This window comes from Tinamus guttatus, unplaced genomic scaffold (genome assembly GCF_059628265.1).
Source record: "Tinamus guttatus ecotype Peru unplaced genomic scaffold, ASM5962826v1 Tinamus_guttatus_pri_ptg000470l, whole genome shotgun sequence".
NCBI classification, from domain to species: Eukaryota; Metazoa; Chordata; class Aves; order Tinamiformes; family Tinamidae; genus Tinamus; species Tinamus guttatus.
The window spans coordinates 2,147,807-2,167,960 of NW_028289004.1; positions in this window are offsets into that span (position 1 = coordinate 2,147,807).

Here is a 20,154-nt window from a genome sequence, read left to right on the forward strand (position 1 = left end):
GTCCTTGTTGAACTTCATGAGGTTTCTCCCTGCCCAACTCTCCATCCTGTCCAAGTCTCTCTGAATGGCAGCACAGCCCTCGAGAGTGTTGGCCACTCCACCCAGTTTAGTATCATCCACAAACTTGCAGAGGGTGCGCTCTGTCCCCTCGTCCAAGTCATTGATGAACAAGTTCAACAGCACCAGGCCCAGTATCAACCCCTGTGGGACATCACTGGCCACAGGCCTCCAGCTAGACTCGGTCCCATTTATCACCACCCTCTGAGCTCTGCCATCCAGCCAGTTCTCAATCCATCTCACTGTCCACTCACTCAGTCCACAATTCTGGAGTTTTTCTATGAGGATGTTATGGGAGACTGTGTCGAAAGCCTTGCTGAAGTCAAGGTAGACACACATCTCTCCCATCGTCTATCCAACCAGTCACCCCATCGTAGAAGGCTATCAAGTTCATCAAACACAACTTCCCTTTGGTGAATCCATGCTGACTACTCCTGATCACCTTCTTTTCCTTGACATACCTAGAAATGGTCTCTAGGATGAGCTGCTCCATCATCTTTCCAGGGATGGAGGTGAGGCTGACCGGCCTGTAGTTTCCCGGCTCCTCCCTCTTGCCCTTTTTGAAGAGTGGAGTGATGTTGGTTTCTTCCAGTCCTCAGGCACCTCCCCCACCTTCCTTGACTTCTCAAAGATGATGGAGAGCGGCCGAGCAATGACCCCTGTCAGTTCCCTCAGCACTCTTGGGTGCATCCCATCCGGGCCCATAGATTTATGGGTGTCCAGTTTGCCTAAATAATCCCTAACCCAATCCTCCTCGACCAGTGGAAAGGCTTTCTCTCTCCTGGTACTCTCTCTTGTCTCTGGGCTCTGTAGTTCATGAGGACAAGTGTTAGCAGTAAAGACAGAAGAAAAGAAGGCGTTTAGTAATTCTGCCTTCGCTGCATCCTTCGTGACCAAGGCACCCTCCCCATTAGGCAGCGGATTGACATTTTCCCTGGTCTTCTTCTTGCTGATGATGTATTTACAGAAGCCCTTCCTGTTGTCCCTGGCATCTGTTGCGAAATCTAATTCCAAACAGGCCTTGGCCTTCCTTGTTGCATCCCTGCATTCTCTGACAATGTTCCTATATTCTTCCCATGGGGCCTGGCCCTTCTTCCACTTTACGTACATGCTCTTTTTCTCATTAAGCTTATCAAACAGCAACTTGCCCATCCACGCAGGTCTCCTGCACCCCTTGCTTGACTTCTTTCTTATAGGAATACACTGAGCTTAGAGAAAATGGTGTTTGAATATTAGACAGCTCTCCTGGACCCCCTTTCCTTCTAGGACTCTGGCCCAGGGGATTCCTCCAAGGAGCTCCTTGCAGAGGTCAAAGTTAGCTCTCTTGAAGTCCAGGGTTGCAATCCTACTTCTTGCCCAGCTTCCTCCTTGCAAGATCATGAATTCCATTATCTCATGGTCACTGCAGCCAAGACTGCCCCCGACTCTCACATTTCCCACTAGACCATCTCTGTTAGCACCAGATCTAGCCGCACCTCTCCCCTTGTCGGCTCATCAGTCACCTGCATCAAGAAGTTATATGCAATGTTCTGCAGGAACCTCCTGGACTGTCTTCTCCTGGCTGTGTGATTATCCCAGCAGACATCAGAGTGATTGAAGTCCCTCATGAGGACCAGGGCCTGGGATCATGAGGCTTCTCGCAGCTGCCTGTAGAAGGCCTCATCCACTTCCTCTCCCTGGTCAAGAGGCCTGTAGTAAACACCCAGAGTGGTTTCTGCACAGCTGTAACGTAAGCTGCTAGGTCAGAGTGCTTTTGGGGGCTCACTACCAATGTCATTGCCTGTGTGGTCACCCTAGGTCCAGCCTCATCTAAATCTGTGCTAAGTACTCCCGGAAGAAACAGTTACATCTTCTGCACTGTGCTCTAAAGTGTATTGTGGATTTACTTCTGAACATAAATTGAGTGCTATGCTAGCAGGCAAACTCCAAATATAAAGTACATATGAAGTCTCTGTGCCTATAGGCTGATTTTTACCACAGCCTGGCAAGCATCTTAGCAAGGTGGTAGTCAAGGCTAAAGAAAGAAGGGCAACTCCATGAAAAGGATACAATTATTCAAGAAGAAAACTGCTATATATGATACTGCATAAGAAATATTGATGGAAAACTGAACTAACTCCATTAAATATTGCACAAGTCAAACAAACACAGTGGTCCAGGTACTCAGTGCTGACACCTGCACATGTCAGAGCTGAGCATGACAGTGCACCCTGGCAGGCTGCTGAGGAGAAACAACAAATGTTTCAGAAAAACATAGCCTCTCTCCCCACATAACGCTTCTAAATCTCACCCCATTTTCCAGTGCAGGTGGGTCAGTGATTGAGAGGTAATCCCTGATATGTGTGGCCTTCAAAGCTGGCAACCCGAGAGGCTTTTGTGAATTCAGTACTCCCAGGCCCTCTGGGAAGCACTTACTTCCCCTGTAAGAGTAACGACCAAAGCTATCTCCTATGAAGGAACATACCTTTTCTCTACTTCTAGATATTATGCACCATCACAGCAGTTAGCTGCATTTGAATTTGAAGTTTGATATAAACACATCTCATCACATCTGCAAGATCTCATATACTTTAGAAACATTATCTCTGTGGAAAGCATTAAAAATCTTACTTTGAGATGATGCAGAGAGGGCCATTTTATTCTTACTCACAGCTTTCTGTACTCAGAGATAATGCAATGTGTTGTCATCCTGAATCGCTACTCTGGAGCAAGGTTGCTTTTGAAAATGATCATAATTCACCGCACAGGTCCCTGCCACAGCTAAATAACAGGGACACATTAAATGAAGATTTCCATCTCAGTCTCTGTTAGTGAAGAACTCCCAGATCACTGCTAGGGCTTTACCCTCTTCTCTGCTAAATTCCTTCATTGGGCAATGGTTTGAAGGGAAGCTCTAGGTACATTTCCAGTATTACTCAAAGGACTGCATTGATCAAAGTTTAACTTAAGTAGGATCATCTTCATTTTTCTGTGGATTTTTTTTTCCTAGGGGGTATATAATTCATTTGTATGAGCATGGAATTATGTGGGCATATTCCAACAAATGAGCTGAGTCCTGTAAGGTTATAAATGTGAAAAAGAACTTTAATAGAGAAAATCCTTATCCTGAATACAGCAGAACTTTGCACCCCCATCACTGCAAGCCAGACCAGGCAGTGTCCCGCTGTGTGGGGAGGGCAGTCCTGGCCCCTGAGCTGTGGACTGCAACAGACATGGGAGCAAGGGAGGCCAATAGTCCGTCTGTAACAGGGAGGTAAAAAGTACTCTGTCCTGCTAGAACTGCAAGGGAAGCTTTGTTAGGCATAAGTAATTAGTTAAACTGAAATTAGGCCAGAAGACTTAATTTAGTTGTGCTCATTGTGAGTTGCATGTGAAGTGTTTGGTATTTTGAATTAGCTTACGATTTAAAATGCCATGAGATCTGTGCTGATCGGAAGTAGCCAGAAACTCAGTTTACATTTGTACTGACTCCTGCATTATTGTGGTTCCTCTTAATTACTTACAGCTAATAAGCACTCAAAGATCAGCACTTTATTATACAAACGTACATGGCTTCTTATGGCAGGAATCTCCTGTCACAGGGGGCTCTAGCTTCCCTCTGCATCTTACTGTACTGTTGGTGTGTGCAGTTACAAGTGACCACTGCAAGGCTTTGAAGGGGATTTGCCTGCCCAAGCTGCAGCATCTTTTGGCCTCAGAGCAGTTTAACTTTTACTTTAAGGATGGGATCAATCTGTCTATGTCCAGCTGCCCTTTCCCTGATTTACCTTATAACAGTATTTCTAAAGGATGAGTTGTTCCCTGAAGGCCTCTTTCTTCCTCCACTGACTATGGAAGGAGTTTAAGGGGCAAATGTAATCCAGGCTCCCAGTTTTTAGGTGGCTAAATTTAGGCAAGATAAAGTCCATCCTCTATGTCTTTTCGTATTAAAAAATGTGTAGTCCGTCAAGAAAAGGTCTCTCATTTAACTAAAATTAACTACATTTCTTACTTGTTCATTGTGTTAGCTCAAGCCGAGATGTTGAAAATTTAATTCACACATGACACCAGAGTCTATGCACAGTCAATAGCTTTTGGAGTCTTTATTGAAATACAGTAAGATTTCAGGTAAGAGAAACTGAAAGAAAACATTTTGTAGCACTAAAGGAAAATACTAGACATTGCAGAAATGCTGGCATAGTCAGGTAATGTAATTTGCTATATGATAGGTAATTACCCAAATGGATCTTTTTGTAAGTTATACTTGCTGAGAGATCTAACTGTACTTACGTGGAACCAGGGCCATCTATCATTTTGTTCATGTCCTTTGGTTTCCTGATAGCTTGCAGACATCATACTGGTAAACGTCTCATTAGACCCAGTAGTATTTTCTGCACTGAACAAAGTAATATTCATTGTATTTACATAGAAGAATCAGGATGTAATGGGTTTTGACTGAATAAATAAATAAGACATGCATGCACAGCACATATTTTTGATGAGTGGGACCCTAAAGGGCTATGCTAGTGGCTGTAACACTTCAGTTGCAGTTTTCTTTGTTTTCCGTAGCTGAAGCTGTGCTTGCTAAGTGTTTCATAATGGACATCCTAATAAGAGGACGTTCCCCCTCCAGAGACTCCTTGAATGAGCTGTGACACACATTTGCACATAACAACCCGTGTACATCTGAAGAATCAACGATGCTCCTTGTGTTTGCATTAGCAAGCCAATTACTGAAATATGTCTCCTATTAATCTTCTGCAAATCGCCACAGGATCTTCCCACTGTTTTTATATATACTTTGCTTCAGATTCCTTTGCAGCATTCTGTACTTTGTTGATAACCATTTGTTCAAGCAAATGTAGTTCTATCCGATCCTCACAGTTCTCACTTCATGCTTCAAATAAAAGCTTGCGTATTCTTCAGGAAAATTATTTTGCATTATTTCACCATGAATTTGGCATTATTTGAGTGCTTTATTTTTTTAATGAGTGGGTGAATAGCACATCATTTGCCAGAATATAAAAGCAATAGTCTGCAGGAGTTTGCTTTTTGTTTAATCAAAGGAGAAAAATATGTTTAGTAAGGAGTTTGTTTTTCACATTTTCCTGAGTTCAGGATACAAATTGTCACACTGTAGTTCCAGAACAGGTAAGTAGAAAGCTAGTAATTATTTTCTATTTTTTTTTAAGTGTGCAGAATTAGTACATAGCCACATGTAAACAATTTAGTATCTAAAACTTCCTTAAAAGTGCTAGTTCTGCTCCTCAAAAAAAATACCTTTGCTTAGGAGACAGTATGCCTAAACACGTTTAAGAAATGAAAACTAGTTTATGTGCGATGTCTGAAAAAATGCATTCCTTCTGCATAGCACTCAGTGACAGGCAAACAAATTGCAAGCATGCCAATAGCTTATGAATTACCTCTTGAATTACACAAAGAAAAATGCTGCAAGATGAAGTATGGGTGTCTTACATTATGAATAAGTATCCAAATATAAAACATGAAGATCATTCTTAAAACAATGGCAGCAATCCAGCAGTGCAGTTAAGCATGTGCTCAAAGTTATATATGTGAATATTTCTTGTGATTTACAACAAGTATATGTTTAAGTGTTTTTCCAGATCGGGGCCATTCCCATTGCAATGGAGTTGCTATCACTGCATGTTCTGTGCTTCCATGCCAGAATTTACACCAGATGTTACACATTCACATCTTTCAAGTTCTGAAGAGGAGAGGTAAACCAAAATTAAACTGTGCAAATTAACTCACATAGAAAGGAGAGAAGATTATTATTTGGAGGTGACAGCTTGTGGCTGCACTTTGGAAATGAAATATAAGTTTACATAGGAGGTAGCAAAAGGAGATAAGAGGACACATATTCGTTGTATATTACCTAGCAATAAAAGCATTCTGTGATATGTGAACAGAGAACCCATTTGGAGAGGGTGAAAATATACAGGCATGTATCGAACAGCAGAAGAATATTCATAACTTTTCATATCCAAATAATCCTAAAATTCCTCGTGCATTTTCCTGTTGAGAACTGGACATCTCAGAACCGGAATCTGGCCTTGACAAAAGAGTTCAGTACAGCAGTCTGCACAGAATGATATGGGATCTCTGGAAATGTGAAGGCTTGAGGTGAAACCCCACTTTTATTTGAACCTGGTAGTTTTGCTGTTGACTTTAACTGGGCCAAAAGGTCCTCTGGATTTTATGCTACATTTACAAGACCGTAGCTGTTCCAGGGCTCCTGAAACAGCATAAGATCTCTGAAAGGCAGCAGGTGTGGTCCAGATCCAAGTAGCTAGGATTTGCACAGGGCGTGTGGATACCCGCTGTACCTCCAGGTACTCTTGCAGCAGTGAGGGGTGGAAGTCACTTTGCAGGGTCCTGATTTCTCTGGTTGCCTCCTCCGAGATAGGGTGAAGTTATTAAGGTGAACTTCATGCACAGATGCAGGGGAAAGGAGCATCTCAGGCCAATAAAATGTAAATGCTGTATTGCATTATCCCAAGGTTTACCAACAGCAAAAATCCTTTGGGATTCTTTTGGCGCTGCCTGGGAAGGGATGGTCACAGACTGTCTTTGAAGGTTTCATTACTGTGGAATGAATGGTTCATTAATCATACTGTGGAGTCTTTCCTAGCAAATACAAGACATGCAAAGTGGTACCATAAAGGTCATGCTGCTTAATGTAGGATAAATAAAAGTGATCTTATTTCACTAAAAGTCCATAATATTTCAGTGTAGTGAAGGTGAGGACTGTGTCAAATGACAGTGTCTTTAGTAAGCACTTTTGCTTATTGTTTTCTATATCTCAAGGAGAGTAGAAAATGATTTCACTCAGAAGAAATGTACCAATAATACGTCAAAGTAATATTCATGTCATTCTCAGAGATACCAGTTTTTCCTGTTCCAAGTTACAGAGCTTATAAAAAAAAGTCTGAAGAAAGCAGGAGGAGGGACCTTCATATGATGAAGTTTAAGACAGAAGCAAAATGCTCAAACTGCAGAAGCAGCAATACAGCTTGGAAATAAGGTAAATTTGTATTTAGTTACAGATACACATTCCACAGGAACTTAAGGAAAAATTTCTTAACAGTGAGGGTGACAGAGCCCTGGAACAGGCTGCCCAGAGAGGCTGTGGAGTCTCCTTTTCTGGAGATCTTCAAAACCCGTCTGGATGCCACCCTGTGCCACGTGCTCTAGGTGTCCCTGCTGGAGCAGGAGGGTTGGACTAGATGATCTCTAAAGGTCCCTTCCAGCCTTAAGCATTGTGTGATTCTATGATTCTATGATTACATAGGGAGTTGAAATGTGAATAAAAGATAAGCAAAAATGGATAACTTAATATATTTAAGAATTAATTCCTTATTCTCTTTTAAAACTCAATTGCACAACTGAATACTTAAGTTGGAATATTCAAGATACATGTGGTACAAACTTTTATATAAGTCATTGAAACACCTTATTCAAAATATTTAGCTTAATTATTAGACTGGTCAATATATCAGCTATAACTACTCTAGATAGAAAAATTGCCAAACTAAACAACTGCAGAAAATCAGGCCAGATGCTCTCTGGAATAAACAAACAACTGGGTCATTTTTTGTAATTACACCTTTGCACAAGAACCAGGTTACTGTGTAATTTTTTTTTTTCTCAGACTATATTCCATGTTAGTTATTAAGCCAAGTGACCTGAGTGGCCCTGACGATGGACTTTTTGGCCTTTCTGTTCCACAGGATTCACTTCAGTGAACTGCTTAATTATTCAGGTAACTTGTAAAAGAAAAAAGGGCAAATGAAGCGTATGGGGTTAGTGTACTACATTGTAACCTGTGCTGGCTAGGTAAATAATGAATAATGTGCATTATTTGTAAGATGCCAGGAAGCTTAGTGTTCACCTCAACAGGTCAGAAAATATTCATCTAAGCTGGTTTCTCTCTAAATCCACCAAAGGAAGGTAAATAATGTGTGTGAAAAATTATATTCTCCAACAAGCAGAAGCAAATATTAACAAAGCTCTACTACTTTGACTGCTTTTCATTCCTCGAGAAGGAATGCACAACAGTATATATTCTTGCCTATGTGGGTAATTCTCACTGTAATGTGAATAAGGAAAATACTAGTGTACCTGGTACTAACCAACAATAACTTTACTTTCCTATAAAGTATCCTTGATATCTGGTGGGCAGGAGCAGAGGTATGGTAGAAACAAAAAGAAAAGGAGACAAACACAGAGAAAATCTATAGCTGAGGGAAATGTGGCAAACATTTAAACTAAGTAAGTGAGGCTTGCTATTCATATGAGATTCTCCCTGTGATTTCAGTTTAAAGGAATGGCTTCCAAACATTAACATTTAGGCCTATTTTTGCAGTGATGTACTATTTAATTATGAAAGGGTGTAACGTTCTGCTGTCTATGACAAAACATATGCTTTACCCCTAGGGCACATATACAAATATTCATCTTGTATTCAGATGCTTTCATGCTTAGTCAAGATGATGTTAAACCCAAAGTTTTCAATATACAAATTTTGTGGATGTTTAGTCTGAGGGAGTTTTCAAAAGGCTCGGTATTCAGAAAGTACAGGAATACCTACTGTTTTCTCTGGAAATGTTGAATAATGTGGATACACTGAAAATCTAAGTACTTCTGAAAAAATATTGTTCAAATATTTGTTTATGTGAACATTTAAATACATACCAATTTCAAGAAATTTGTTTTGAAAAAGTTTGAACAATGTAATAGTTTGAAGAGCTATGACTATTTTTAAAGTCTATACACAGAACTAATGATAATTTGCATTCTTTGTTTCATTTTAGGAAAACCTCCCCTCATTTGTTTCATCATCTAAGGCTATTTGCCCTCCATGTCCCTGGAACAAATGAAGAAATAAAACTTAGAAGATTAGGGATCCTTATATCTTCCAGGAAAATGTTAGCTGTGTTATTTTGCTTCTTTCACCTTACTCTTTATATTAGCTATAGAAAAATAATAATGTATTTTAAGATAAAAATATTACTTTTATTAATCAAAGCATTTCTACTTTGCAGCTGAAGAAGGGGGGCAACTAAGAGAACATAAGTGTTTACCATTGTTTCAAAATAAAAATGACAAAAAAAAAATCCTAATATTTTAAAAATGAGAGTAGATTGAATATAGGGTCTAGCTGTTGTATCTATTATGTATTGAGTTGCAAAAGCATTACAACTCAGGCAAAAGCATTACAACTCAGTAAACCCAGGGAAGGATTTGGGGAAAATGCCCCCCAGGCAGACCAGTGCACTTTGTCCATCTGGAAGATTGAAGGTGCAAGCCAAGAAGCCTGAGAGAAGGAAAGCCAAGGAGAGGGTACATCGTTTCAACAGATCATCTGCGTCTGCAGTACTGAAAATAAAAGAAATAAATATAACTGTGATACATCAAGCAAAATGGTACTTCGAAGAAGCTTTCTGCATGAAAAGATTGAAAGTTTAGCGAACACGTATTGGAGGGATATTTCAGGCATAAATCCTATTCTTAAAGAAATGAAATTCTCCCAATGACTACCCTCAACACCTTCCATAAATTTGATATATGCATCCTACCCCTATCTGGATTTAAGGAGACTCCAAAGAACTTTCTCTCTTCTTCTTTATTGCTGAAAAATTTAATTCCCAAGATGTACAGCAAACGCATTTCTTCTGCGGACTTTCTTTTCAGCTACTGCACACTCTGTATCAGCCGTCAGCCTGTCTCAGTGGAAAGATTCATGCCAGCTCGTGGTGTGCCCTGCAGCAGGGCACTGCCGCTGCTCCTGCTGCAACATGGGCTATGCGCTGAGTTCACAAGGCCTCAGCTCTGCCACTTGCCATGTGTTCTCTAAGCTTTTGCTGACCTGCCTGTAGCTCTGCTCCAGCTTGCTATATGCAGTTGGAACGGAAATTTCTCTCCTGTCTAGATGACAGCAGCTAATTTGTTTTACCTTGCTCTTCGCTGCGTGTAATTATGGGACTCTGATGTAGAGGTATGGGGTGAGAGGAGATGAGGCACAGCCTGGCAGTGGAGAACCCATGGCTATAAACCATTCACTGGTAATGAGCTAAAGAAATGCAGACCTGGAGCTCAGCAGAAGTGGCTTCAGGGGTGATGGAGAGGGCAAAGAACCAGCAGCCAGCATGCATCAGAGGCACTGGATACGAGGAACTTGGATGCAAGATGGAGCTGCAGAACAGTGAAGAAAGAGCAAAGTGTGTAAGCATGTTCAGAAACTTTAAAACATCCCCAAGTGGACCCTAGAGTGAGGAAGAAGAAATTATCAGCACAAACTTCATTTTCTCCCATCAAAGGACCACATGTGGTCAGGTCAGGCCACAATAACCAGAATCAACCCATGGACCTCAGGTCCCAGACAGAGGGAGGGTGAGCCTTGCACCAGGAAAAGGAGCAGAATCTAAGAAATACACGTCTAACAACTTCAGCCACATTGCTATTATTACTCCTGAAGCATTTTTCTGCATAGACATACTCTTTTGCTTTTGGCAGTAATTAGTTCTGGACTAATAGTGATTCTTGGATTGGGCTGCAAAGTTTTCAGCTTTGCTAGCAATAAGTTTCTGGCCTTGTGCATAAGATAGGCTTTTGCTTTGCCCATAAAACAAAATTTTGAGCATTTTTGTCATGTGTTCGCAGCTCTGAAAAGTGTCTCATCCCTGTTAGCATAACGTGAAAGACTAAACACTACTACAACTTTTAACATAAAGCTTTTTTCAGCTCAAGCACCATCTGCATATCACAAAATAGAAAGGAATTTGAGAGATCAGATTTTCAGGTGGTGTAAGCAAGCTCAGCTTTTTGAAGAAATGGAAAAAGTAGAGCTCTCAGTTTTAGACTCTTGACTTCTTTGAAAACCTGACATCTGGCATGGTTATACCCTAAGGATAAAATCTTGCTCCGAAGTCAGTGGGAATTTTGCCACATATTCCTACTAAGGCCCAAGAATTTTCTGTCCTGAAATAAAGTTTTCACCCAGAAAAAGTTAAGAAAGAGCAGACCAGAAGGTAGCTCAGTCTTCTGCTGGAGCTTGAGCGCTGAACCTGATGCCAGGAACGAGTCTAGGCACTGTTGCCGATGCCCTGCTGGAGCTAAAAGAAAAGGGCAATGGCCACAAAATACTATGGTGACACACTTGGGCTTGAGTTGTCTCTGAGATTTTCCAGATGCACCAGAAACACACGTGGGTTCTGTAGATCAGCTGGTGCTACAAAACACGTTATTAAAAAAAAAAATAGAGCAAGAGTAGCACGTCACATGCAGCTGTGAGCAAGAAGAATGAGACTAGATCCTCCAAGAAAAATATAGTGTTTGAATTCCCTGGAATAGAAAGTGTAGGTAGCTATACCTCTGAAGGAAAAAAATAGGTATGTGTGTTAACCTGTATATCTGTCTTAATTCCTTTACTGTGTGGTATGCAGGAGTAACTTTGATTTAATGAAGCGTCAAGTTAAAACATGTATAGATGAAAACATATGCATGAGGACAAATCTTATACGTTGAGTGAAGTATTTTAGTTCCCATTCAAGATATATGGAGAAGGTTACTAGCCTATTTCAGCCAAATTGTAGCATTTAAAGATGTAAGTCTATAAACCACGAATGAAGGGAATATGGGTGACCTTTTCAAACAAGACACACTCTGTGTATGTCTTGTCCCCTCTACAGAGAGGGAAAGCTTTCAAGTTATTCTGGGGGTAACTGTGATAATTTTGGGTATCAGAAGTATGCAAGCTCGGTGCACTGTGTTTTTTTTTTTTAAACTTCTTTTTAAGCTTACAGATGCCCAGCATTACTCTTATTGCTTTGCCACATTAGATCCTGTTCATTTTTGTGTGTTTATGCACAAAAAGTATGGACTCCATCTGCTCAAATTTAGATTTTCTGGATAAAAATAGAAGTCTGAGTCTGAGCTATTCACTATGGGATCCTTTTACAGTCTGTTGAAAGAAAGTTATTTCCAGAGGGCAATTCCATTTCCTCTAAGGTAGATCTTTAAGGCAAATCATCCTCCAGAAATGCCTGCTTCTCTTAACTGAGCTTCAAACATGACCAGCTCAGACTTGGAAGCTGAAAAGTGAGTTCTCTTAAAGCTAAGCAAGATGAATCCCTGTATAGTCTGTATATGGAGACACACAATGTTTCTTATCAATTTATACTTTTAGCTAATCCAAGGGTTGTAACACTAGGTCCTCTACCGTGCTAATCTGTAAAGATTGCTCTTGGATTGGACTGTTTTGCATTCTGAAGCTAGTTTTTCAATTTTATTGACAGATTGTTAAAGTTAGCAACTATGCACAAGGCCTTTGATATTTTAGAGCTATTTCACACACATGATTTAAAAAGAAAAACAAAAAGACTCCAAGGCATTTGAGTCTTCAGTGGAAAACATATTCCTGCAATTTAATTAGAATTTAGAGCGATGATTTTAGTTAAGTTGAATTTTTCAAAACAATAACTTATTTTTAATTTTCAAATGAACACCTGAATGCTTTCATAAGAAAAAAATAAAATTACAATTATCTGTGCTATGAAAAGCACAGGAGAGACTCAAACTTCCATAAAAGGTCATTCTAAAAATATTTCATTAGCATGTTTTTTACACTTGAACATTACTGGAAAAATTATTATGGTCTCTGTATTACAGTGTTGAATCAGCCATGGGATGATTCCCATCACTATACTGCATGCTATATGACCATCTTGAAATACAGCTAGGTGAAAGCAGTGGAAAAAACATCACAATCTCTGATGGGGAAGCTCATTTTCCGGAGCAATGCAGGTCAGGGGAAATTGAGTTCAGGAGTAACCTCGGGACTGCTGTTTCCCTGCCAGATGGAAAAACTCAGAGGCGACACATTTGGTCCTCAGGGAGAAGGATGCCAGGCTACGCCAGGCCCCTTGACAGCCCGTCAACTCCACACCAATTACATTGGCCTTGGAGGAGATTACAGCTCCTGCTCTCCTTGCCAGAGGAAAGGCTTCAGCAGCAAGAAATGGTGAGGAGGAGGGGACGTCGTGGATACACTTGTGCACAGCGAGAATGCAGTGAGAGCTTTTAGGAGCTGCCGAATCCTCTAGCTTGACCTGCACAGCCCCATGGCCCCGGGTCCTGCCAGCAGCGAGGCTGAGCACATGTTCCCAATAGGCACCCATGCACATATGTAACACATATAGACACCTACACCCAGCCATGCTCCATGACCTGCTGTCTCACTCCAGCTGCTGTTGCTGAGACCCACACGCAGACACGCACTCTGTAACAGATTCCTGCAGTAATGAATCTTATCCACCTTGTCTATCCTTTACCTGTCCCCTGCGTCCCCTGTCTCCCAATTGCCTCACTCAGACACATGCACATGCTAGAAGGTCTCTCTGGCAGCTGGTCCAGACTTATGACCCAACCAGCAGCCAACCCTAAACCTGATGGTCCCCTCACAGACCCCGCAGTGTCTCCAGCCTTCAGCCCAGGCTCCTAGTCACTTCAACAGCTGGTTCTCAAGCTTTTATCATACTCTCCAGCCACTCCGCCTTGCTGTTTTCCAGTGATCACATGCACCCTCCTTTGCTCTGGTTGCTGGCATCAAGAGCCCTGAGATTGGAACTCCAGTGTCAGCTGCTAGCACTGGGACCTCAGTGCACACACATACTCAGGGTGGAGAGCCCTCACGTGGGATGATAGTTAGAAATGCAGTCTGATGAGAAGATAAGAGCAACTGTGGGGATCAGGTCCTGACAGGGTAGACTGAGACAAGTACAGTGACAGGCCCATTTACATGAGAGCAGCAACTTTTATCCCGTTATCCCTCTTTTTTCCCACACCACTACTACTTCAAATGACCTTAATCACTCCCTTTCCCAACTGCAGTCCCTCCCCTAAGCACCCCATCAGAAGTCTGGTACAGCCCCATATTGCTCCTCTCTGCATTCCCGCAAAGCGTCCCATCTTTCCATAGGCGGTGACTGCCCCTTGCTCTGTGAGCTGCTCCAGGAAGCCTCCTGGGGACCCCTGATGCTCACATCCCTAATGACGTGACTGGGTTCCCCTCATCTGCCAGCGCAGTGCTTCTCTGCGTGGGGAGAGATGAGCCTTTAATCACAAAGTGCAGCAAACACATATCTCATTAATTCCTTAGAAATAACCTGTGGGGGCAGCTCGCTGAAGAACACAGGCAGTGCTAATATCATGGAACACTACCTGCTTTGCTAAGCAGAAGGATGTTAGGTGAATACAGACACATACACTAGGGAAGGGACCGTGATGAGGTTGTTTTCCCTTTTTTCCTCTTTTATTATTTCTTTTTTGTTGTTTTTTTCTTTTTTCTTTTTTTTTTTTAAATTCCAAAACCTGCAATTTTTACTTGCTTTCTGTTGTTGCCGTTCCAAACCAAAGTACCTGAAGCAAGCTTTTGGACTTCAGTCCTTCCTGCACTTGTTAGCAGGGTCAACATGACCACATCCAACTGCCACGTGCGCCTTGGGGTCATACAGCTCTTCTCAGCATCAGGTTATGTCTAGGAAATGACTTGAGAGTAGCAGAAAATTAAGATTTTTCAAAAATGTAATATGTGGTGCCAAACACAAAGTTTTACTCCTGAACTTGGCACAGGCATTTGTAAACACATTTGAGGATCTCTTTAGCTCTGAGCAGTTCTGATCTGGTCCCTGGGCTGAAAATTCACCTGCAGTTGGAGGGCATAGTTTGTGTTACTGGAAACTGTCTTTTGCCATAGTTTCATCCAAAAGGTGTCCAGTTTTTGTGCACAGAGAGCCTTTCCCAGTGAAAGTCAAGCTGTGGCACATTGGGAAAACTGGGAAGCATTCCTGCTTTGGACAGATACAGAACATGTACCTTCATTCAGATGAAAAGAAACTAGCACATTCTCTCTATTTTAAAGTAAAAATCAAAAAATATTTAAAGCATGCCGTGTAGTTAATGAGACACAGAGAAGCACACCTAGTGCATAATTAAAGCTAGAATTAATCCAAGGAAAATCTACTGCAATGCATACCATGTGTGTAAGCCCTACCCTTGGCTCCAAATGGCACCCTGACATGCTGCACTCGACGGAGCAGACACAGCTGCGCAGAGAGATCAACTTCCCCAGAGGATTCCTTCCTCCAAGCATCCTTGGAGGTATGGCCACCTTTTGTCTTGGAGAGACCTAATAAGGTTCATACCAGAAGAGAGTTTGAGACTGGATTATTTAGAAGATCATTTAGAGGATAAAACCCGGAAATGAACTAGGGAGCAAAGTTATTTGATAGCACAGAGATAACTGATAGAGTTAGTACTGGGTGGAAAAAAAAAAAAAAGAAAGAAAGAAAAACACTTATCTACATTCCAATAAAAGATCATTTCTGCTGACGGACCTAATACAGTATATCTTATATATATATATATATATACACAATGTGCTATATATTTAGAAGTATTCAATCTTGCATATACATTAAGCAACTACTATAGTAATTTTAGTGTAATTGCAGTTAGCAATGGATTATTGAAGAGACACTGATATAGTTCCATTTATAAACAAGGAATCATATTAACAAAATAGCATATTTTAGGCTCCCTAAACTAACTGAAAAATTCTGAGCCATGCCTATTATGAAGGCATAGAGGAAAGTTAATCAAATAAAGGTGGAAAGTAAGTATGCTTACAGGTTGATAAACGCCATATGGGTGCTCTCATGCAGGAATAAAATGACTTTCATTTGCTGCAGCTTAATGCTGTTTAAATTGCTGCAAACTCAGGACTCTCTATTCTGAGTGGAAACACATGTCCTAGACATTTAACGTGCTTGAACTTATGCCTGTTAACTTAACCACTTGATTATCCATAACTTTCCCAAGAGTCCCCACCTAAACTAATCATTAAAGCAACCTACAGCTTCTGTTAATATGTAAAGTGTATAAGCAAGCATAGCAATGTGCTAAAAGAGAGGAGAGACCTGTGCATCAGCCAGGTAGAGCTCTCCTAATACGCACCTTCTCCCATGTCCTCATGGGTTGTCATAAGCTAAACTCCCAAAGACCCCCCAAATAACTAATATAAGGAGTTCAAAGGAGTCCAGTCCCTTCATCTCTCCTGAATTTGTCCCAAGGGCCCTTGATCCCCCTTTTTTTGTTACATAGCAAAGATGTAAGAATGGCAAGGCACATCAGAAAAGGCCGTAGCATTCTCAAAGCTGATATCAGAGGGCTGCTTCTGGCCCTTCCTCTACCAAATTTCACAGAAAGACAAGCTACTGGCTGTTTGGCAGCAATATCCTAACTACAAAATACAACATTCAGAGGAGAAATACTTCTTGATATACTGTTTCTGATTTAATTTTAGTGTTTTAGTGTTTAGTGTGTCATTGTATCATATTTCTTTGCACTTAAAAATATAGGAAGCAGTAAAAAAGTTAAAAAAAAAAGGACAGAGAGCAGTAAATGCAAACTGATTCATAGCTGAGATTTCAGTCTATTGCCCAAACTGTCTGACATGCGTTTGATGTATGGGTGATGAGAAAACTTTCATAACAGCTATTTCATTTGTGTGCTCTTAAATAGGGCAAGAATATTCAGGGAATGTGCATCAGCACTAAATAATTCACTCATTGCAGGTCTTGTTCTGTGGACTAAAAAGGTAATATTGCCTTGATCTATTTTGGTGCAGAGTGACATCAGCGGTGGTTCCCCACCAGTGGTATGAGTACCTCCAGCAATACACAAACCACTTCCAAGGCTGTGGAGAGGCAACTTCCATCTTCCCACAGATGCTAATTTGGATCAGCCAGGAATGCCTGCACAAGGCAGTTCCTGGTAGGTGTTTATGCAGATGTCCACCCGCCCAGCTCCGCTCAACTACCCCTGTCTGCATGTCCTGACCGACCTGAGCGACTGAGGCTGTTGCTCAAGCCATCCACGGACACACAGAGGCTGAGTCAGGGTGGCGGGAGGGTGAGCAATAGCCCTGATGCCCCTGTGTGAGATAACATGGTAGGAGAGGGAAGGGGTGACAAGGGTCCTCCTGGACACAGCAACTTTAGAGCCAATATTTGCCAGTGGCCACATTGCCAGTGGCACCTGTCCAAACTGCATTTGAGCATCCGCCCTACACGGTAATAATTTCAGAATGCCTTTGAACAACTGTTTAGAGATTAATATAGAGAGGAATGCTAAAACCCCTGCCTCTGCATGGCTCCAGTTGCTTTATAACTTCATACTTTCATAGCCTTTAAGGAAATTTTACATTTGCTGTGGAACCTAAAGGGGAAAAGGCCCAAGCTGTTTCTTCCAGGTGGAGAATCCAAGCTCCATGGATACCATTGCTATAATACAGCTTCATAACTCTGTGGCTGGACACTAGGTGCCCTTTGAAGGCAGATCTTTGATGAGAAAGTTGGGGGTTTGTTTCGGAAGCACTGGAAGGATCTCAGGAAAAGTAGAGAGTGGTTTCACTGTTGCTAAATAAGCCCCTAGGTCTCACTGATAGAACTTGCATCTCATAGTAAGCTTATCTAATATGAATATGTACAACATCTTCAGTTGGGTCAAAGTTTTGTAAGTAATTGACCTCAAATTCAATCTCTAAAGAGCACAAATGTGCAGGATATTTTTGCAAGAAAATGTTTCTGAGCATCTTATAATCAATCAAGAGGCTGGAGGAGATGGCAAATGGTAGAAAAAGAAGAGAGAGAGAGCTGAAACAGAGCATGAATGGTAAAAAATTCTTAAAGTGATACTATTATAAAGGTCAAATGATGGCAATTAATTTCTGAGAGCGTCTAACTGACTGTGCTATATGACCACATCTGAATTTGACCCAGAGCAGAGACAACTCTAAACAGCTCTTTCCTCACTCCTCTTTCTTTTTGTATCACAGAGACATTTACTGGGGCCTGAGGCCCATGAAAGCAGTCGGGCTGCAAGGGAATCGGAATAGTTACAGAGACCAGAGAGTTAACGATGGGGCTGAATGATTTATAGCGGTGCTCTGCTCCCCACTCTGGTGCTTGGGAGGGCTGGGTTAGAAGGCGCTCCTTTAGGAAGGGGCCAGGCCATCCGGTGGGGCATCCCCCGCCGGTCCAGCGGCATCACTACCAGACCAAATCCATCCTCAAAGCGCGGGGCCGCTGGGGAGGTGGTGCCACGGGGCTCCTGCTCTCAACTTTCTGCCCTCTGGTGAAGCACTGCATCTCTCTGGTGATATCAATGTTTTGTCTGGTTTCTTACTGCCCCAAATCCCATGGGATGAAAACAGCAGGAGTGTTGCGGTGCAGGCTGCTGGAAACAGCTCTGAGCATTTCACACTTTCCTTTTGAAAGGCACAGGAGGGAAAGTGATCGTTCCAGGCTCAGAGCCAGGACGTGGGGGCTCTCTGCTGCGTGCGCTGGGCGAGTTGTTTGGCCTCGGTGTGCCATGTTTTCCACTCTTGCCAGAAGAGGATTGTGCATATTTCAGAGGAATATTATGTTAAAACTTACTATAAAATATTATTAATAATAGTATAATGTAATGTAATGTCATTTACGATATGTGATATATCATATACTATATATGATATAAAACATACTATATATACCATATATAGTAAAACATACTATAACACACTATATATATCATATATACTATATATACTATACTATACCTATAGTTATTTACTATAACTATAGTAAAACATACTAAAACATACTATATATATCATATACTATATATATATAAAACATTCTGATTTCAACCATTCTGTGATTATAGATCTTCAGGTTTTAATACTTGCACTGCCTAAGACCACATAATGCGACACATATCTGAATACCTTGATGGGAGGTTGTATCCAACTCCAGGAGAGCAAGAATGAAAACACTTTTAAGGGATAATTCCAAATATGTACACATGCATGCGTGTAAAAAAGGAAAATTTCAACTTGCTCATGCAATTCCAGGGAGCTGATAGGAGTTAACCAAGTTATTCATATGAATTGTAGGAAGCAAAAGACCAGAAACAGTTAAATGAGTATGCCCGCTCCATTCTGTGGCAGAAACATAAACTACATGCTCTCTGCATTCAAATGTCATGTTAAAAGATTTGGTGCATACTTTTGGATATATAGTTATGGAAAAATCCTTCTGGAGTACAGGAATTTTACCTCACTGCTCAGTTCTTTCCCAACATGATGCTGGAAAAAAAAAAAAAAAAAAAAAAAAGGTAATCTTTCCCCAGTACTACCAACTTCATCTTGAAAGTGTGATTAATAAGTCCCAATTTTATGAAACTTTTAGCTACTGTATTCTATTATGCCTACTGTGGATTGGATGGAAATGTACACAATCTTTTTTTTTTTTTTTACACTCTGACATAATTTCTTCTGATGTTTTGAGCTCCTCCAAATAACCACTTGACTACAAATTATAATACACTTGACTTTTCATATATAAAGACTGAATAGCTGGAGATATTTGAAGCTTTATTCAAAATGTGAGCAGTGCATTGGATTAATATCAATGGAAAACTGATCTTTGAAAAAAAATCTTTTTATCCTAATGTTTTCTCTGCTTTTTTATTTTCTTAAAAAGCAACTAATAACACAGAACATTATTGCTCTAATACTCTTGTATTTGCACAATACTTCAATCTCTCAGTTCATGTTGAAGAAGCTGTTGCTTTAGAAGACCTGACCTGACTGACAGAGGTTTCTGATGCACTATGACAAAACTAACTAATTGACTTTTAGGAAAAAAAAGATCAGAACAATTTATCCTAGTACTACATATCTTTTTCTTTTTTTTTTTCCTCTGGCCAGAAAGGTCATGATGACAAAGTTGCAAAATTGAAAAACGATATAACTTTCCAAAAACATGAAAAGCCACATTACTCTTGTCTACGCCAAGCTTGTGCCAAAGACAAAACACAACCAAACCTCAAGATACTTGATATTAATACTTGGCAGAGAACGATGAGGTTCCTGCTCTGTGTTCACGTAAAAGGATGTCTTGGGGACAGTGGCACCACTGAAGTTAGAAAGTCAGATTGCACCTTCCACAAACTTAGCGCTCACTTACATGGTGCTTTGAAGTTAATTGGATT